This window comes from Stegostoma tigrinum, chromosome 3 (genome assembly GCF_030684315.1).
Source record: "Stegostoma tigrinum isolate sSteTig4 chromosome 3, sSteTig4.hap1, whole genome shotgun sequence".
Lineage (NCBI taxonomy): Eukaryota > Metazoa > Chordata > Chondrichthyes > Orectolobiformes > Stegostomatidae > Stegostoma > Stegostoma tigrinum.
The window spans coordinates 102,982,912-102,998,470 of NC_081356.1; positions in this window are offsets into that span (position 1 = coordinate 102,982,912).

Below are 15,559 nucleotides of genomic sequence, written 5' to 3' on the forward strand. Positions count from 1 at the left end.
ATAACTAAATTTCTTTCCTCCCTAATTACATGTTAAGTTGCAATAAACTTAATTTCTTTTCTCGTTTGAGTTGAATTTTCATCTATGTTATCAAAAAAGTTTCCACCTAGGAATTTGGAAGGAAGATTCTAATCAGTCCCTTTTGCTTGTGTTGATAAACAGCTCTCGTTTGGAATAGTTTTTACCATTTTGTTTTCCTGCTTTCACCTGATGATCACTTATCTACACTTAAGCTCATATTCTGTGCATTTTTCCAATCTTAAAATCAATACCTCACATTATTACAAATTTCATGTTTTTTATATGCAGATATAACATCTGATTGAAAATGTTAGATTTAAGAATAGACAAAATCCTAACCCAACATGAGCCTAAACTGCCACCTACTGACACCTTCTCCCGTCTCTAACACACCCCCTCCTCCTGGACACCATCTGAAGGCCTCCTACCTCCCTTGAGCTCTTCATCACCAACTGCCATCGTGACATCAATGGCCTCAACCTCTCCACCCCTCACACCCACTCCAACTTCTCCCCTGCAGAACATGCAGCCCTCCACTCCAACCCCAACCTCACCATCAAACCCGCAGACAGGGGAGGTGCGGTTGTAGTATGGCGCACTGACCTCTACATTGCTGAGGCCAGGCGCCAGCTCTCCAACACCTCCTACTACTGCCCCCTTGATCATGACCTCACCCCTGATCACCAAACCATCATCTCCCAAACCATCTACAACCTCATCACTTCAGGTGACCTCCCACCCACAGCCTCCAACCTCATTGTTCCCCAACTCCACACCGCCCGCTCCTATCTCCTTCCCAAAATTCACAAACCTGCCTGCCCTGTTTGCCCCGTTATCTCCACCTGTTCCTGCCCCAACAAACTTATCTCCACCTATCCGGACTCCATTTTCATCCCCTTGGTCCAGGAACTCCCTTCCTACGTCCGTGAGACCACCCACGCTCTCCACCTCCAAAACTTCCAATTCCCTGGTCCCCAACACCTCATTTTTACCATGCACATCCATCCCCTATACACCTGCATTCCTCATGCAGATGGCCTAAAGGCCCTCCGCTTCTTCCTCTCCCGCAGGCCCGACCAGTCCCCCTCCACTGACACCCTCATCCGCTTAGCTGAACTTGTCCTCACCCTCAACAACTTCTCTTTCACTTCCTCCCACTTCCTACAGACAAAGGGGGTGGCCATGGGTACTGACATGGGTCCAAGCTATGCCTGCCTTTTTGTAGGTTACATGGAACAATCCCTCTTCCATAACTACACTGGCCCTTAACCCCACCTCTTGCTCCGTTCCATTGATGACTATCGGCTCCGCCTCCTGCTCCACCAGGAGCTCGAACAGGTCATCCACTTCACTAACACCTTCCTCCCCAGCCTTAAGTTCACCTGGACCATCTCAGATACCTCTCTCACCTTCCTGGACCTCTCTGCTTCCATCTCTGGCAACCACCTGGAAACTGATATCCATTTCAAGCCCACTGACACCCACAGCTACCTAGAATACACTTCTCCCACTCAGCTCCCTGCAAAAATGCCATCCCCTATTCCCAATTCCTTGGCCTCCACCACATCTGCTCCCAGGATGAGGCATTCCACTCCTGAACATCCCAGAAGTCCACGTTTTTCAAGGACTGCAATATACCCTGCTCAGTGGCCAAGAACGCCCTCGATTGTGTTCTTGCTTCTCCTGCAACTCATCCCTCACACCCCGTCCCTGCAATTACAAAACAGAATCCCTCGTCCTCATGTACCACCCAACAACTTCCGGATCCAATGTATCACCCTCGAACACATCCACCATCTGCAATCCGATCCCAACGCCAAAGGCATTTTTCCCTCCCCACCCTTATCTGCTTTCCGGAGGGACCACTCTCTCCGTGACTCCCTTGTCTGTTCCACACTCCCCTCCAACCCCACTACACCCGGCACTTTTCCCTGCAACCGCAGGAAGTGCTACACTTGCCCCCACACCTCCTCCCTCACCGCCATCCCAGGCCCAAGCAGACTTTCCACATCAAGCAGATGTTCCCCTGCACATCTGCCAATGTGGTATACTGCATCCGCTGTTCCTGTTGTGGACTCCTCCACATCAGGGAAACTAAGCGGAGGCCTGGGGACTGCTTTGCAGCACACCTACACTTGGTTCACACTAAACAACTGCACCTCCCAGTTGTGAACCATTTCAGCTCCCCTCCCATTCCGCAGATGACATATCCATCCTGGGCCTCCTGCAGTGCCACAATGATGCCACCCGAAGGTTGCGGGAATAACAACTCATATGCCACTTGGGAACCCTGCAGCCCAAAGGTATTGATGTGGACTTCACAAATTTCAAAAACTCTCCTCCCGCTACCGCATCCCAAAACCAGACCAGATTGTCCCCGCCTCCCTAATCTGTCCTTCCTCCCAGCTATCCCCCCCACCACCTCAAGCCCCACCCCATCTCCTACCAACTAACCTTATCCCACCCCCTTGACCTTTCCATCCTCCTTGGACTGACCTCTCCCCTCCATAACTCCCCACCTACACTCACCTTTACTGGCTCCATCACCGCATCTTTGACCTGTCTGTCTCCTCCCCACCTATCTTCTTCTCACTCCATCTTCTATCTGCCTCCCCCTCTCTCCCTATTTATTTCAGAACCCCCTTCCCCTTTCCCATTTCTGAAGAAGGGTCTAGGCCCAAAACACCAGCTTGCCTGCTCCTCTGATGCTGCTTGGCCTGCTGTGTTCATCCAGCTCCACACCTTCTTATCATAGACACAAATATCTTGTTTATTGTGCCCTTGTAACACGTATGATGCAATGACGTCCTTCTCCATCAGCACCCAGACAATCACCTTCTGCTGCAGTATTTTTAAAAACTCAACAGCTTCTTTAATATAGCTACTGTTCATAGGTGGACTTGTTTCTATATTACATGCCTTTTAAAAATTGCAGCTGTAGGTGTCATTTTTGAAATTATTTTTCTTAAAGTTGTCCTCACTATCAGCTTGAAAATCCTGCACAATGCTGGTTCTGATGTTTTTGAAATGGCTAGAGTGCTCACAATAACTTATACACATCTCGGCTCATTAGCAATACCCAGCTAACACCCTCATGAGGTTCCAGTTGTAAAACAACTCGTTGTGTGACAAATATTTGTCCCAATTTAATGTGCTGCCTGTCTTGCTTTTTGGTGTTTTCTCAATCACTTATTTCTGCTTGCGATCTCTTTATCTCCCTAATTTCCCCAGTTCTCTCCCCTCTCTGTTGCCTCCACCTTGTTGGTTTCCTTTCTAATTCCGCCTTTTTTTTATTGAAGTCTATTTATAAAATTTTTAAAAGAGCTTTTTCTTTATGTTTTTTATTCACCATGTTTAAATCTAAACACAAAGCTTGTAAAGATAACAAAGTGTGGGGTTGGATGAACACAGCAGGCCAAGCAGCACCTCAGGAGCTCAAAAGCTGACGTTTCGGGCCTAGGCCCTTCTAGGCCTGAAACGTCAGCTTTTGTGCTCCTGAGATGCTGCTTGGCCTGCTGTGTTCATCCAGCCCCACACTTTGTTATCTTGGATTCTCCAGCATTTGCAGTTCCCATTATCACTGATCACAAAGCTTGTAAGCCTCATGTAATGTGTACTCTTAAGTAACTAATACCAAATGCATGTTTTCATGGGTGCTTGTAGAGCTGGAATAGTTGTTTTTTAGAATGTATGTACTTGCTAGAATTTGTTGTCGCATGTGTTTAATTATATATGCATAGTAATAGGCTGAATTTGCTGGAAGGAATCTCCATTCGCAGTATGGGCTATTTTAATGTGAAATTATCTGGTTATTTGTTTAAATATGAAAGTATTTTGGCTCTGTAGTTACCTCATTTTTTTTATTGTTGCTTTTTCATAACAGTAGTCCAGAGATGTTGCTGAACCATTGTACCATTTAAAAGGCAGGTATTAATCAGAGACATAGATGTTGCTCTGGCGAATTTGTAAATAAAACAGTTGTATTGCTATTTAAACATGGAAACTAGGTACATTGGGTCCTTCAAGTTAGTTCCACAATTCAATACTGTTATTGTAATGAGGGCAGCTAGATGGACCTCAGAGAATATGAGTTCCCTGATTGGGGCTGTTAATTTGGTCCAATCAGGGAGCCCTGGCTGACAGATATAAACAGGAGTGCCGGAGGTTCTGTTCAGTCTGAGAGCTGGCTCTGAGGAAGCTGGATCAGTGCCAGAGATTCTCCACATGTAAATAAAGAGTGATCTGGTGATGGGATACCAGCCTCTGTTGAATTATTTCAAATATAATCATTGCTAATCTTCAATCTCAATGCCATATTCCCACTTTTTCCCCATACTCCCGGTGCCTTTAAAATGTAAAAATGTATTAATCTCTTTCATTAATAAATTCAGTGACCCTCCCGACACAACTGTCTATATAGTAGAGAATTCCACGTTCACTATCATTTGAGTGAAGAAATGGTTCCTCATCTCAGTCATAGAGTCATGGAATTATATAGCACAGAAACAGATCCCACAGTCCAGCTCATCCATGCCAGCCAGCCATCCCATTCTGAACTAATCCCACTTGCCAGCATTTAGCCCATATCCTCCCTATTCATGTACTCGTCCACATGCTTTTTAAATGTTGTAATCATACCCACCTCCATCACTTACTTTCAGCACATTCCATACATGCACCACCCTCTGCAAGGAAAGGTTACCCCCCATGTCCTTTTTTAAACCTTTCCCCTCTCACCTTAAACCTATGCTCTCTAGTTTTGCACTCACCCAGCCTAGAACAAAGACATTGGCTATTCACCCTATCCACGTTTCTCATCATTTTATAAACCTCTATGAAGTCACCCCCCTCAGCCTCTTACACTGCAGGGAAATGAACTCCAGCCTATTCAGCCTCTCCCTATGACTCAAACTTTACAACCCCAGCAACATACTTGGGTAACTCTTTTCTGAACCCTTTCAAGTTTAACAACTAGAATTGGGATGACCAGAATTGTATGCAGTATCCAAAAGTCCTCACCAATGTCCTGCCCAGCCACAGTAAGACATCCCAACTACCATACTATACTGTTATGTTCAATGAAGGCAAACAGTCAAAAGACTTCTTCACCACACTGTCTCCGTGCAACTCCAATTTCAAGGAACTATGCACCTGCACCCCTAGGTCTCTGTTTGGCAACACTACCCAGGACCCTACCATTTACCGTTTGAGTCATGCCCTAGTTTGCCTTACCATAATACAACTCCTCGTATTTATCGAAATTAAACTCCATCTGCCATGCGTCAGCCCATTAGCCGCCTGATCAAGGCCCTGTTATACCCTGAGATAATCTTCTTCTCTGTAAACCACACCACCTATTTTGGCATCATCTGCAAATTTACTGAGCATGTCTTCTATTTTCACATCCAAATCATTTATATAAACAATGAAATACAGTGGGACCAGCAGCAATCTTTGTGACACACCACTGATCACAGGCTTCCAATCTGAAAACCAACCCTCCACCATAACCCTTTAATCGCTACTTTCAAGCTAATTTTGTATTCAATTGGCTAGCTCCCCTGGATTCCATGTGATCGGACCTTACTAACCAGTCTACCACGCGGAACCTTGTCAAAACGCTTTGCTGAAGTTCAGACTATATCTACCGCTCTGCCTTCTTCAATCTTCATTGTAACCTCTTCAGGAAACTCCATCAAGTTCGTGAGACATAATTTCCCATGCACATCTGTAATCAGTTCCAAATTGTCGACTCTGCAACTTTAGTCTGTTTCCTGGTTCTAGGTTCAGCAGCCAGGGAAAGCATCTTCTCTGCATCTAGTCTGTCCAGCCCTATTAGAACTTTAAATCTTTCAAACAGATCTCCTCTCATCCCTCTAGACATTGCTAAATATATACCCAGTTGACACAATTTTCCCATATCGGACTGTCCTGCCATCCTTGGTTTCAGCTTAGTGAACCTCTGCTGTACTCCCTCTTTTTCCATTATAATCTTTCTTAGGTGGGGAGACCAAAACTGCATGCAATATTCCAGGTGTGGTCACACCATGGCCTGTATAATTTATTAGATTGGATTAAATTACCTACAGTGTGGAAACAGGCCCTTCGGCCCAACAAGTCCACAGCACCTCTTGATATATACAACCCAGACCCAACCTCCTATAACCCACACACCCCTGAATACTACGGGCAATTTAGCATGGCCAATCCACCTAGCCTGCACATCTTTGGACTGTGGGAGGAAACCAGACCACCCGGAAGAAACCCACGCAGACACGGGGAGAATGTGCAAACTCCACACAGACAGTCGCCCAAGGCTGGAATCGAACCCGGGTCCCTGGCGCTGTGAGGCTGCAGTGCTAACCACTGAGCCACCGTGCCGCCCAGGTCATTTATACATATCATGAGTAGCTGGAGACCAAGAACTGATCCTTGGGGTACACCACTAGTCACTTACTGCCACTTGGAAAAACAAAGCATTTATTTTTCGATCTGTTTCCTGTCTGTTAACTAATTCTAATTCCATGCCAATATATTGTCCCTATCCCTTGCACTTTAACTTTGTCCATGGACTGCTTATGAGTAAAGCAGGTTGAGGTTTTGAGCTATAGGGAGAGGCTGAATAGGCTGGGGCTATCTTCCCTGGAACTTTGGAGGCTAAGGGGTGACCTAATGGAGGTTTATAAAATCATGAGGGGCATGGACAGGGTAAATAGCCAAGGTCTTTTTCCCCAAAGAGGCGAGTGCAGAACTAGAGGATATAGGTTTAAGATGAAAGGGGAAAGATTTAAAAGGGGCCTAAGGAGCAACTTTTTCAGGTAGAGAATGGTGCATATATAGAATGAGCTGCCAGAGGTGTGGTGGAGGTGGGTACAATTACAGCATTTAAAAGGTATCTGGGTGAGTACACAAATAGGAAGTGTTTAGAGGGATAGGGACCAAATGCTGACAAATGGGACTAGATTTATTAAGGATATCTGGTCAACATGAATGAGTTAGACCAGAAGGTCTATTTACATGCTGTACAACTCTATGACTCTAAATAAGTATGTTTATGTAAGTATAAACAATGCATCAGGACATTCTCAGGATCCAAGGCCACGATTTTTTTGAAATGGTCGTTCCTACCATTTTCAGTCTTGTTGATCTCATGATTGAACCAAGAGAAACATAATCTGGGATGACTTTGCATTTTTATTTTTTGAAGTAAAGAGTTTATTTGAATGAGGCGGTAAACTGCTACATTATCAGATCAGTGTGAAAATGATCATGATGCGTGACATTGGCTGCTAATGCATAGCCCCTTCATAATTCAGCTTCCTGCAAGTAATCTGCACTACTTTGTCACCCTATGCCCACATAAGTGAAACAACAGAAAAGACATTTTAATTAAGCATGAAGCAAAGTTTGTAAGACACAAATTTGCTTACATGTTAAATTATACAGAATGCATTTTTACATGTTGGGATAGTCACAAATGTATATATGTTCATCAAGATTTTCTCAATAAAATATTCATGGAACTTTTCGGGAGGAGTGCATTATCTTCCTCTCAATGATCTGTTATTGATTTGAGGAAAGTCCTTTTTATCAGAGGGTTATGGCTATCTGGAACTTCACCTAAAAGTGCGGTAGAAGTGAAAACCATCAAGTCATTTAAGAAGTATTTACATGACTGCTTGTAATGGCATTGCATACAAGGCTAAAGGCAAAGTGATGGAAATTGTGATTAGAATAGAAAGATACTTTACAACTGGCACAGACATGGATAGAAGGGCCTCTTCCTGTGCTGTAATAACTCTGACTTTATAAATCTAGTACCTGCTATCCTGAAGACGCTGAGTGCGCTGGACCCACGTCTTCCTGGCAGTCAATAGCCTGTCTAGACCGAAACATTCCAGAGTCAGCACAGCACTAATGACACAGGTGGACACTGCACCCTTTAGTTTGGGGTGCTGCCATTATGTAAGAAAGGCTGTCAGGAAAAGCCAGGGAACTATAGACTGGGGAGGCTTCTGTAGGTAAGTTGTTGGAGGGGATTCTGAGGGACAGGATTTGCAAGCATTTGGAAAAGCAAAGACTAATTCAGGATAGTTAACAGGCAGACAGAGGATGGTGATGGAAGGTTGTTTTTCAGACTGGGGCCTGTGACCAGCGGTGTGCTGCAATGATCAGTGCTGGTTTACGTAAATGATTTGGACGTGAGTGTAGGAGGCACCGTTAAAATGTTTGCAGATGACACCAAAATAGGTGGTGCAGTGGATACCAAAGAAGATTACTTCAGAGTACAATGGGACCTCGATCAGATGGATCAACGGCCCGAGGAGTGGCAGATGGAGTTTAATCTTGATAAATATGAGGTGATTACATTTTGGAAAGGCAAACCAGGGCAGGACTTGTACAATTAATGGAACAGCCTTGGGGAGTGTTGCCAAACAAAGAGACCTAGTAGTACATGTGCATAAGAGATAATGGGAACTGCAGATGCTGGAGATTCCAAGATAATAAAATGTGAGGCTGGATGAACACAGCAGGCCAAGCAGCATCTCAGGAGCACAAAAGCTGACGTTTCGGGCCGAGACCCTTCATCAGAGAGGGGGATGGGGGGAGGGAACTGGAATAAATAGGGAGAGAGGGGGAGGCGGACCGAAGATGGAGAGTAAAGAAGATAGGTGGAGAGAGTGTAGGTGGGGAGGTAGGGAGGGGATAGGTCAGTCCAGGGAAGACGGACAGGTCAAGGAGGTGGGATGAGGTTAGTAGGTAGCTGGGGGTGAGGCTTGGGGTGGGAGGAAGGGATGGGTGAGAGGAAGAACCGGTTAGGGAGGCAGAGACAGGTTGAACTGGTTTTGGGATGCAGTGGGTGGGGGGGAAGAGCTGGGCTGGTTGTGTGGTGCAGTGGGGGGAGGGGATGAACTGGGCTGGTTTAGGGATGCAGTAGGGGAAGGGGAGATTTTGAAACTGGTGAAGTCCACATTGATACCATATGGCTGCAGGGTTCCCAGGCGGAATATGAGTTGCTGTTCCTGCAACCTTCGGGTGGCATCATTGTGGCAGTGCAGGAGGCCCATGATGGACATGTCATCAAGAGAATGGGAGGAGGAGTGGAAATGGTTTGCGACTGGGAGGTGCAGTTGTTTGTTGCGAACTGAGCGGAGGTGTTCTGCAAAGCGGTCCCCAAGCCTCCGCTTGGTTTCCCCAATGTAGAGGAAGCCGCACCGGGTACAGTGGATGCAGTGTACCACATTGGCAGATGTGCAGGTGAACCTCTGCTTAATGTGGAATGTCATCTTGGGGCCTGGGATGGGGGTGAGGGAGGAGGTGTGGGGACAAGTGTAGCATTTCCTGCGGTTGCAGGGGAAGGTGCCGGGTGTGGTGGGGTTGGAGGGCAGTGTGGAGCGAACAAGGGAGTCACGGAGAGAGTGGTCTCTCCGGAAAGCAGACAGGGGAGGGGATGGAAAAATGTCTTGGGTGGTGGGGTCGGATTGTAAATGGCGGAAGTGTCGGAGGATAATGCGTTGTATCCGGAGGTTGGTAGGGTGGTGTGTGAGAACGAGAGGGATCCTCTTGGGGCGGTTGTGGCGGGGGCGGGGTGTGAGGGATGTGTCGCGGGAAATGCGGGAGACGCGGTCAAGGGCGTTCTCGATCACCGTGGGGGGAAAGTTGCGGTCCTTAAAGAACTTGGACATCTGGGATGTGCGGGAGTGGAATGTCTTATCGTGGGAGCAGATGCGGCAGAGGTGGAGGAATTGGGAATAGGGGATGGAATTTTTGCAGGAGGGTGGGTGGGAGGAGGTGTATTCTAGGTAGCTGTGGGAGTCGGTGGGCTTGAAATGGACATCAGTTACAAGCTGGTTGCCTGAGATGGAGACTGAGAGGTCCAGGAAGGTGAGGGATGTGCTGGAGATGGCCCAGGTGAACTGAAGGTTGGGGTGGAAGGTGTTGGTGAAGTGGATGAACTGTTCGAGCTCCTCTGGGGAGCAAGAGGCGGCGCCGATACAGTCATCAATGTACTGGAGGAAGAGGTGGGGTTTGGGGCCTGTGTAGGTGCGGAAGAGGGACTGTTCCACGTAACCTACAAAGAGGCAGGCATAGCTGGGGCCCATGCGGGTGCCCATGGCCACCCCCTTAGTCTGTAGGAAGTGGGAGGAGTCAAAAGAGAAGTTGTTGAGTGTGAGGACGAGTTCAGCTAGGTGGATGAGAGTGTCGGTGGAGGGGGCCTGGTCGGGCCTGCGGGACAGGAAGAAGCGGAGGGCCTTGAGGCCATCTCCATGCGGAATGCAGGTGTACAGGGACTGGACGTCCATGGTGAATATGAGGTGTTGGGGGCCAGGGAATTGGAAGTCCTGGAGGAGGTGGAGGGTGTGGGTGGTGTCACGGACGTAGGTGGGGAGTTCCTGGACCACAGGGGAGAAAATGGAGTCCAGATAGGTGGAGATGAGTTCGGTGGGGCAGGAGCAGGCTGAGACGATGGGTCGACCAGGGCAGGCAGGTTTGTGGATTTTGGGAAGGAGATAGAAACGGGCCGTGCGGGGTTGGGGAACAATGAGGTTGGAGGCTGTGGGTGGGAGGTCCCCTGAGGTGATGAGGTCGTGAATGGTGTTGGAGATGATGGTTTGGTGCTCGGGTGTGGGGTCATGATCGAGGAGGCGGTAGGAGGTGGTGTCGGAGAGTTGGCGTCTGGCCTCGGCGATGTAGAGGTCAGTGCGCCATACTACCACTGCGCCACCCTTGTCTGCGGGTTTGATGGTGAGGTTGGGGTTAGAGCGGAGGGAGCGGAACCTCACCTACCCCAACCTCACCATCAAACCCGCAGACAAGGGTGGCGCAGTGGTAGTATGGCGCACTGACCTCTACATCGCCGAGGCCAGACGCCAACTCTCCGACACCACCTCCTACCGCCTCCTCGATCATGACCCCACACCCGAGCACCAAACCATCATCTCCAACACCATTCACGACCTCATCACCTCAGGGGACCTCCCACCCACAGCCTCCAACCTCATTGTTCCCCAACCCCGCACGGCCCGTTTCTATCTCCTTCCCAAAATCCACAAACCTGCCTGCCCTGGTCGACCCATCGTCTCAGCCTGCTCCTGCCCCACCGAACTCATCTCCACCTATCTGGACTCCATTTTCTCCCCTGTGGTCCAGGAACTCCCCACCTACGTCCGTGACACCACCCACGCCCTCCACCTCCTCCAGGACTTCCAATTCCCTGGCCCCCAACACCTCATATTCACCATGGACGTCCAGTCCCTGTACACCTGCATTCCGCATGGAGATGGCCTCAAGGCCCTCCGCTTCTTCCTGTCCCGCAGGCCCGACCAGGCCCCCTCCACCGACACTCTCATCCGCCTAGCTGAACTCGTCCTCACACTCAACAACTTCTCTTTTGACTCCTCCCACTTCCTACAGACTAAGGGGGTGGCCATGGGCATCCGCATGGGCCCCAGCTATGCCTGCCTCTTTGTAGGTTACGTGGAACAGTCCCTCTTCCGCACCTACACAGGCCCCAAACCCCACCTCTTCCTCCGGTACATTGATGACTGCATCGGCGCCGCCTCTTGCTCCCCAGAGGAGCTCGAACAGTTCATCCACTTCACCAACACCTTCCACCCCAAACTTCAGTTCACCTGGGCCATCTCCAGCACATCCCTCACCTTCCTGGACCTCTCAGTCTCCATCTCAGGCAACCAGCTTGTAACTGATGTCCATTTCAAGCCCACCGACTCCCACAGCTACCTAGAATACACCTCCTCCCACCCACCCTCCTGCAAAAATTCCATCCCCTATTCCCAATTCCTCCACCTCCGCCGCATCTGCTCCCACGATAAGACATTCCACTCCCGCACATCCCAGATGTCCAAGTTCTTTAAGGACCGCAACTTTCCCCCCACGGTGATCGAGAACGCCCTTGACCGCGTCTCCCGCATTTCCCGCGACACATCCCTCACACCCCGCCCCCGCCACAACCGCCCCAAGAGGATCCCCCTCGTTCTCACACACCACCCTGCCAACCTCCGGATACAACGCATTATCCTCCGACACTTCCGCCATTTACAATCCGACCCCACCACCCAAGACATTTTTCCATCCCCTCCCCTGTCTGCTTTCCGGAGAGACCACTCTCTCCGTGACTCCCTTGTTCGCTCCACACTGCCCTCCAACCCCACCACACCCGGCACCTTCCCCTGCAACCGCAGGAAATGCTACACTTGTCCCCACACCTCCTCCCTCACCCCCATCCCAGGCCCCAAGATGACATTCCACATTAAGCAGAGGTTCACCTGCACATCTGCCAATGTGGTACACTGCATCCACTGTACCCGGTGCGGCTTCCTCTACATTGGGGAAACCAAGCGGAGGCTTGGGGACCGCTTTGCAGAACACCTCCGCTCGGTTCGCAACAAACAACTGCACCTCCCAGTCGCAAACCATTTCCACTCCCCCTCCCATTCTCTTGATGACATGTCCATCATGGGCCTCCTGCACTGCCACAATGATGCCACCCGAAGGTTGCAGGAACAGCAACTCATATTCCGCCTGGGAACCCTGCAGCCATATGGTATCAATGTGGACTTCACCAGTTTCAAAATCTCCCCTTCCCCTACTGCATCCCTAAACCAGCCCAGTTCATCCCCTCCCCCCACTGCACCACACAACCAGCCCAGCTCTTCCCCCCCACCCACAGCATCCCAAAACCAGTCCAACCTGTCTCTGCCTCCCTAACCGGTTCTTCCTCTCACCCATCCCTTCCTCCCACCCCTGACCTATCCCCTCCCTACCTCCCCACCTACACTCTCTCCACCTATCTTCTTTACTCTCCATCTTCGGTCCGCCTCCCCCTCTCTCCCTATTTATTCCAGTTCCCTCCCCCCATCCCCCTCTCTGATAAAGGGTCTAGGCCCGAAATGTCAGCTTTTGTGCTCCTGAGATGCTGCTTGGCCTGCTGTGTTCATCCAGCCTCACATTTTAGTACATGTGCATAGTTCCTTGAAAGCGGAGTTGCGTATAGACAGGATTGTGAAGAAGGCATGTGGCGCACTTGCCTTCAATAATCATAACATTAAGTATGGGAGTTGGGAGGTCATGTTGTGGCTGTACAGGACATTGGTTAGGCCACTGTTAGAACGCTGTGTTCAATTCTGGTCTCCCTACTTTAGGAAATATGTTGTTAAACTTGAAAAGGTTCAGAAAAGATTTACAAGGATGTTGCCAAGGTTGGAGGCTTTGAGTTATAGTGATAGATTGAATAGGCTGTGTTTTGTCCTTCCCTGGAGCATCAGAGGATGAGGGGTGACCCTATAGAGGTTTATAAAATCATTAGGGGCATGGATATGGTGAATAGCTAAGTTATTTTTCCTAGGACGGTTGAGTCCAAAACTAAAGGGCATAGGCTTAATGTGAGAGGGGAAAGATTTAAAAAGGACCCAAGGGGCAACTTTTTCATGCAGAGTGTGGTGCATGTTTGGAACGTGCTGCCAAAGAAAATGTTGGAAATGCAGACAATTACATTTGAAAGGCATCTGGATGGATATATGAATAGGAAGGGTTTAGAGGGATATGGGCCAAATGCTGGTAAATGGGACTAGGTCAGCTTGGGATGCTTGGTCCGCATGGATGAGTTGGACCAAAGAATCTGTTTTTATACTGTATGACCCTTTGGCTTATTGAGCGCCTTTGCCAAACCTGCCTTCTGTTTCTGTGCCTGCGCATTTTGACAAACTAATTAATGGCTGAGACGATGGGGTTGTCTTCTGCCTGGAGTTGAGCAGGTGCCTGGTCTTTGATAGTCCTCTGAGTATCAGAAAGCTGGAATGTTTCTTCGTCAGCTGTGCTGCTGATGTCCTCACCAGATTACACCCCAAAACGAATTTAGATAAATGCCTGTGAGCTGGGGAAGGGTGCAGGTGAAATCCTTGCTAGTATATCCTCTGAGAGTCCACTGGCTTCCTCCTATGTGATGGAGGTGGAACTGAGGGCTTGCAGCGCTGGCTTCTTCATGGAGTCTTGCTGTGTTCCTCTAATAATCATGTAAAAGAAGACAGCGAGTTAGTTGTCTAAGAAGGATATGGACTTGTAATTGAGAATAAAATGGCGCTAATAGTAATGGGAAAACAGCGCAGCCCAGCACCATGAAGCTTTCTGGATTGTCAGCCATTGATAGGAAATGCATTTCTCTGGCTAACTCTGGAAACTGTCCAGGTAAAGAGACAGGAGCCCGATGTACTTCACTAGCCTGCTACCCTCTGCCCTGGTAATGAACCAATACTTCCTGCAGTGAGACAAAGGGAGGGGCTGAGACTGATGGAAGTGGATGGTAGAGCAGTTAGTGATGATGTAGAAGTAAAAGATGTGGTGAGGTGTCCTCAGTGAGTAATTAGGAAACGCAGAGCACAGGAAGCCTCAGTAATTTGGGACAATGTGGCAGGTGAGAGCTGTTGAGTTGACATGATGCAACTGTGAAAGTTGTGGTTCATGAGTTTAGAAGGGGTGAGTATGCAATTGTGTGTCATGGCCCTGTGAGGGGGAGGTAGCAGATGGAAAATGATGACACTTACCCTTTCTTGACTTTTCTTTTGCACAGCTGGACATCTCACTTCACCTGGGACACAGCACTGATCTGGAATGCTATCTGGGTCCATGCTGGAAGTGTCTGGTGGTGTGTTGGCCAGCCAGAAATAGGACTGCCCTCCTTACCACCACCCACCCACCAGCATCTCCTGGGAGTGAAGGGAGATGTGACCTTCCCTTTCTATGCCGCAGTGATCCTGTACCACTGTGGGCGGGCCAGTTCCTGACTGGCAGCATTTGGAGTGGACACGCAGCAAGGCTCTTAATATGGTGCCAGCCCGGAAAGATCCCACAAATGGAGACCACTTCTGCCTCTCCTGTCATGTGTCTACAAGAAGGGCACCAAAGATCACTGTTACACAATTAATGAAATAAAAGGCAGAGATTGTGTGAGACATGTCTCTTGGACACCATGAATATCTCTCAAGGAAACAACTTAAATAGGAAAATTCTGTTAAGAATTTCTGATTTTCCTACCAAAGTGGAGAACCTCACATTTCTCCCCATTGTGTTCAGAGAACAAAGAACAGTACAGCAAGGGAGCAATTCCTTTGGCTCATCAAGACTGCACCAACATATGACACCTTTCTAAACCAAAAGCTTTTTGCCTCTGTACGGTGTGTGTCCCTGTATTCACTGCCTATTCATATATCTGTCAAGATGCCTCTTAAATGCTGCTATTGTATCTGCCTCCACCACCTCCTCTGGTAGTGCATTCCAGGCACTTACCACCCTCTGTGTAAAAAACATTTTGCCTCTTACATCTCCTTTAAACTTACCCCCTTTTACATTAAATCTATATCTCTTAATAATTGACATTTCTACCCTGGGGAAAAGACTCTGACTATCCATTCTATCCATGCTTCTCATAACTTTAACTTCTATCAGGCCACTCCTCATCCTTTGACATTCAAGTGAAAACAAACCAAGTTTCTCCAACCTCTCCTCATGGCTAATACCCTTC